A 6519-nucleotide genomic window follows, 5' to 3' on the forward strand; every position below is an offset into this window, starting at 1 on the left:
GTACACTGCTCACCACCCACCACCCCTCCACCCCAACCCCACCTAAATTATTTTTTAACATAGTGTCTTGTGCATCTCATTGTTACAATGGGTCAACCTGTATCTCTAAACATTTTGTTTTTTTCCCTTTCCCTCCCCTAATTAGAGAAGTGTATATACAAAATGCAGGCGCACCAACATCAAATACTGTGAAAACAGGGGTTATGCTGTGTGGGAGGACCATATAAAAAACTAAAAACTAACATCATACATTATAAATGCGTCAGAAACAACAGCAAAACACTTGTGTTCCTATCTTGGGGTTCTTTAGCTTAACATCACCTTATCTAGTCATATGCATATAGCTTTTGACCATTTCTGCTTATCCCAGACATAGATTTACTTATTGCAAATAAGGGATACCATGGGACCTGTTTCTTTGGACTTGGCTTACTTCAGTTAATATAATTTTTTCTAAGTTTTTCCATTTCATAACAAATTGGGTGATGTCATTCATTCTGATGGACGATAGAATTTCCATTCTCTCTCTCTCTCTCTCTCTTTCTCTCTCTCTCTCTCTCTCTCTCTCTCTCACACACACACACACACACACACACACACACATACACACACGTTTTCTTGATATATTCATCTACTGAGGGGCATCGGGGTTGGTTCTATATCTTACCTATGGTAAATAATGCTGCAATAAACATAGTTGTGCTGGTAGTTTTAATATGGTCTTGTTTGTGATCATTTGGGTGAATGCCCAAAAGTGGGATTTCTGGGTCATAGGAGAGCTGTATTTGGAATCTTTTGAGGAACTTCCATACTGCATTCCAAGTGGTTGAACAAGTCTACACTCCCACCAAGAATGCAGTAAGGTTCCCTTCTGGCCACATCCCCTCCAGCATTTGTTGTAAAAATTTGGAACGCTTCATGAATTTGTGTGTCATCCTTCCACAGGGGCCATACTAATCTTCTGCGTATTGTTCCAATTTTAGTGTATGTGCTGCCTAATTGAGCACAGAATATTTTTTATTTATAATGTGGAATTGATTTTCTTAAACGAGATAATTCAACAAAAAGTAAGTTCAAAAGTATTGTCTTGAAATTTTAGAACCATATATTTCTTATATAAGCACACATTTAAGAATAAATTCAAGATTGATATGTCAAAAACAAAATAATTCCAGGTATTTGTTGTTCAAGAGATGTGTAGCAGGAGTATTTGAATTATTCTATACAAGGCACCTATCATAATGAACACTGCAGTAAGTGTTAAGGTTTCTTAAAAGTTTTAATCTTTTGGGCTAGGAAGGTGGATCAGTGATAGAGCAATGCCTTGCATGCATGATGTCCTTGGTTCGATTCCTCAGCCTCACATAAGTAGAAAAAAAGCCAGAAGTGGTGTTGTGGCTCAAGTGGTAGAGTGCTAGCCTTGATCTGAAGAGCTGAGGGACAGCGCCCAGGCCCAGAGTTCTGGACTCACGACCAGACCCTCCCCCAAAAAAGTTTTAATGTTTTAAATATGTTTAATTTTGGAAATTGGCTTATATATGCCAAAAGTAAGATTTTGGCAGGTCATAAAACTTTTCCTTAAAGTATTTAAGATTTATGGTAGCATACATATACTACTAAGTATGTACATTTCAGAGTTTATAGAAACGTTACTAATGAGAAGTTGCAAAGTCTTTGTGTAAAGAAACAGAGTGTGAAGAGGTAAGAAGTTAACTACAAAGTTTCTGTTAAAACTTTAGGGCTTCCTTTCTTTATATGTTAGGGAGGAACAAATGATGATATAAACCATATATAAATGATGAGATGAAAAATAAATAGTAATCTTAGAGGGTAACTATAAAGACTACTAATAGCCTATAAAACTCTTGTTGAACATCATAATATTAGCCAGTTTTAAATGTACAGGAAAATGAGAAACAGTAGTCTAATGTGTAGTACACTTCAAATACTGGAAACACTGGTATTTGGTTTTTATTTTATTAATCATTAACATTTAATTATTGGTTTTCTTTATTTGTAGCATTGTTTTCCTTGTTATAATATATTACAAATTTTTGTAAGTCGTTATTACGAGGTACTTTGAGAATGTTACTGGGATGGCCACACCATTTTTTATAGGTGCATGTGAATTTACAAAGAGCAAAATTAAGAACACAATATTGATTAAAAATTTTCTCAAGTAGAGTCTGAATCATGATTGTTGATAAATGTCCACACCTAAAATTTTAGCCCTAGGCTGAATCAGTGGTATTACAGAGTTGGGGCCACAAAAGTGAGAGACTGTGTTTTGCTTAGTTTTTTGTTTTTTTTTTTTGTTTTTTTTTTTGGTTGTGGGTCTTGAACTCTGAGTCTTGGATACTGTTCCACAGCTCTTTAGCTCAAGGCTAATGCTACCAGTTGAGCCACAGCTTCACTTCTGTCTTTTTCTGCTTATGTGGTACTGAGGAATCAAATCCAGGGCCTCACGCATGCAAGGCAAGCACTCTACCACTGAGCCAGCTTCCCAGCACCTGAGAAACTGTGTTTTAAAAATCATCTAAACAACTTTTGCTTTCTGCTTTGGGTTATATAATGAAATATATGAATATCTTTTTATATTTTTGTGAATTGGCATACTTCTAAATTTATACTAACTTCAGCTACTTTATCCTTTTAAAAGTCATGAAATATCTCTGAGAGTTTGCTTCTGTAAAGGTTGTTTTTGCATTTATAATTTCTTCTGAGTAACCTTTATTTTTATCAAAATCTATTTATATTTTATGTTGATGGGTTATCATACATGAAATACCTTCAAGTGTACATGTAGAGTTTAAAGATAGCAGTAGGAATATTCTCATAAAGCTCTTATTTATCTGTTATGTACTTTAAGTATTATGCTATTTTTCTCTCTCTTTCATTCTCTCTCATTCCCGCTCTTTCTCTTTCATGCTCCATGTCTGCTACTTAGAATTTCTGCAGGTCTACTATTATCCGTCAGGGTCCACTGGTTTTGTGGGAACATGATAGGAAGCATCAGTTACTCTTGCATTTTTAAGAGTTATAACAGTCTTTTGAGGAACCTTCATACTGCTTTCATAAGTGGTTGAACAAGTTTACACTCCCACAAACAATGAAGTAAGGTTCCCTTCTGTACACATCCCATCCAGCATCTATTGTTAGAGTTCTGGATTTTTGCCATTCTAACTGGAGTGAGGTGGTAGCTCAATGTTGTTTTGATTTGCATTTCTTTTATGGCTAGGGAGGTTGAGCATTTCTTCATGTGTCTATTGGCTAGCCTTCTTTCTTCTTCAGAGAAGTTTCTCTTTAAGTCTTTAGCCCACATATTTATTGGGCAGTTGTTTCTTTGAGGATTTGTTGTTGGGGGATTTAATTTTTTGAGTTCCACGTATATTTTAGATGTGAGACCCTTTTCTGTTGTATGGCTAGTGAAGATCTTCTCCCAATCCGTGGGCTTTCTATTGATCTTGTTGGCTATGTCCTTTGTCATGCAGAAGCTCTGCAACTTCATGCAATCCGGTTTGTCCAACCTTTCTTTGATTTGCTGTGTTTCTGGGTCTCTATTAAGAAAATTTCGGCCTGCGCCAAGGAGACTTAGGGTTTCTCCTATTCCATTCTGTAATGTTTTCAGAGTGTCTGCTTTGACTTCAAGGTCTTTGATCCATTTGGAGTTGATTCTGGTGCAGGGTGACATATAAGGATCTAGCTTTAGTTTTCTATAAGTAGTTAACCAATTTTGCCAGCACCATTTACTGAAGAGGCTGTCTTTGTTCCATTTTATTGTTTTAGCTCCCTTATCCAAGTTTAGATGGCTATCAGTCTGTAGGTTCATTTCTGGGATTTCAATTCTATTCCATTGGTCCTGAGGTCTGTTTTTATGCCAATACCAACAAGACAAGGATGTCCACTCTCTCCACTTCTCTTCAATCTAGTATTAGATGTGCTGGGAACTCTAGATTAAATCACTGAACACCTGATATATACATATATATATATATATATATATATGCACATATATTTGTATATGTACATTCATTTATATATGCTAATATGTGTGTATATGCTCTTATATATGTACACATGTATGTTACTGTACACACAAATATACATATACACATGTATACATACACATATGGGTAAGACATAGTTTCAGTACCTATTGAATATGCCTTAGATGAAATGCTTGGAACCAAATATGTTGAAGATGTATTTGTCTCTAAGAGTTCTTTTGATACTCCTCTTATCTCTTCAAACTGGTAGGTTTTGACAGATTCAACTTGCAAAATGCAGTACAAGTGATAGCAAATCACTCAGAAATCTCAGTAAGTAAAGGTAATAAGGTCATATGGTGTCTCCTAGCCCCGCATGGAATACTTTGCTCTTATAAACACTCTCAACAACCAAAGCAGCAAGATAATACTCTGGTAAAGGATAATGTTATAAGGCTTTAAATGGCATCCTTCCTTGAGCTCTTTTCCAACAGCTAGCATCAATTCCTAAGCAGAAGAGTGAGTCCTCAGAAGACTGGAGCTCAGGTCAACATTTAAGAGTTCTATGAGAGAAATGTTGACTGAGGTGTTGCTGATTTCCTGGCCAAGAAAATAAGAAAAAGTAAAGTATTTTAATGTATTAAAATATGAGAATAATTTGTAACCTATCAATATATGTGTAGAATACAATTATACCACATGATGGACAAAATGGCAGGAACTCCCAAATAACTCTCAGTCCTATCTATCAACATTAATGGACTTCCAATTAAGAGACATAGATTGTCTAGCTGGATTAAAAAGCAAGATCCTTCTATCTGCTGCCTTCAGGAGTCACATCTTGCCAATAAAAACAAACACATTTTCAATGTGAAAGTCTAGAACAAAATCTACAAAGCAAACGGCTCCCATAAACAGGCGGGAGTTGCAATCCCAATATCAGATAAAATAGACTTCAAATAAAAATTAGTGAGAAGAGATAAAGAAGGTCGCTACATACTTATTAAGGGATCTCTCCTTCAGGAGATATTACAATTCTAAATATCTATTCACCAAACAAAGGAGCACCTAAATTTATCCAAGAAACATTACTTTCCCTCAAATAGCACTTAGATCCAAAGACATTAATTGTTGGGTACTTTTACACACCACTTTCCCAACAAGATAGATCTACTTGGCAAAACCTCAACAGAGAAACCACAGATCTAAACAACTGCATACATCAAATAGATTTAACAGACACCTACTGCATATTTCACCCAGCAGCATCAGAATATACTTTTTCTCAGCAGCACATGGAACATTTTCCAAAATAGACCACATTTTTGGTCACAAAGCAAACTTGTCCAAATTCAGAAACATAGAAGTTATACCTTGCATTCTCTCAGACCACATGGGAGTAAAATTAGAACTCAACACCAAAAGCCACCAAAGAAAATCCTATAACACATGGAGGCTGAACAACACACTACTGAATCAAAAATGGGTCATGGAAGAGATTAGAAAGGAAATTCAAATGTTCGTGATATTCAACAAAAATGAACACACAAATTACCATCTCCTCTGTGACACAACAATGGCAGTACTCAGGGACAAGATTATAGCTTTCAGTTCCTACATCAACATATTGGAGAGATCTGAAACCAACAATTTAATGAGACATCTGAACCTCCTTGAAAAAGAGCAGTAAGATAAACCCCAATACAGTAGACAAAAAGAAATAGTTAAAATTAAATCAGAATTAAATGAATTAGAATCCAAAAAAACGTACAAAAATCAACAAAATAAGTAGTTGCTTCTTCGAAAACATTACCAAAATTGACAGACCCTTAGCAAATCTTATGAGAAAAAGAAGAGAACACACCCAAATAAATAAACTCAGAGGTGATAATGGAAATATCACCACAGAAACAACCAAGAATCAGGACATTATAAGGGAATACTTCTCAAAATTATATGCTAATAAGGTTGAGAACTTGACAGAATTATTGACATGCCGAAACAAAACCAAGATGAGTTAAACCATCTTAACAGGACCATATCAAGCATTGAAATACAGCAATAAGAGACCTCCCATCTAAGAAAAGCCCAGGACCAGATGGTATTACTGCAGAATTCTACAAGGCATTCAAAGCAGAGCTCACACCAATACTCCTACAACTCTTCAATGAAATTGAAAGAGAAAGTTCACTACAGAATTCATTCTATGAAGCCATCATAACCCTCATCCCAAAAACAGGCAGGGACTCATCAACGAAAAAGAACTGTAGATCCATTTTTTTAATGAAAATTGTTGCAAAACATCTCAACAAAATTTTGTCCAATTGACTTCAAAAATTCATCCAAAAAATCATACACCAAAATCAAACAGGATTCATTTCAGGGATGCAAATCTGGTTCAATATACACAAATCAATTAATATAATTCCTCACTCAACAGGAGCAAGGATAAGAACCACATGGTTATCTCAATAGATGCAGAAAAAGCATTTGACAGATACAATACCCTTTTATGATGAAGGTTCTGGAAAAA

General features: G+C 35.4%; 1 non-coding gene across 1 annotated transcript; it reads right to left on the reverse strand.

The window, feature by feature from the left end:
• Positions 1-900: 900 nt before the first annotated feature.
• Positions 901-1007, reverse strand: LOC122118488. The gene has a single exon (XR_006149378.1). It is a non-coding gene; the product is annotated as a U6 spliceosomal RNA (small nuclear RNA).
• Positions 1008-6519: the final 5512 nt, after the last annotated feature.

This window comes from Dipodomys spectabilis, unplaced genomic scaffold (genome assembly GCF_019054845.1).
Source record: "Dipodomys spectabilis isolate Male_0828 unplaced genomic scaffold, ASM1905484v1 ptg000153l, whole genome shotgun sequence".
Taxonomy (NCBI): Eukaryota; Metazoa; Chordata; class Mammalia; order Rodentia; family Heteromyidae; genus Dipodomys; species Dipodomys spectabilis.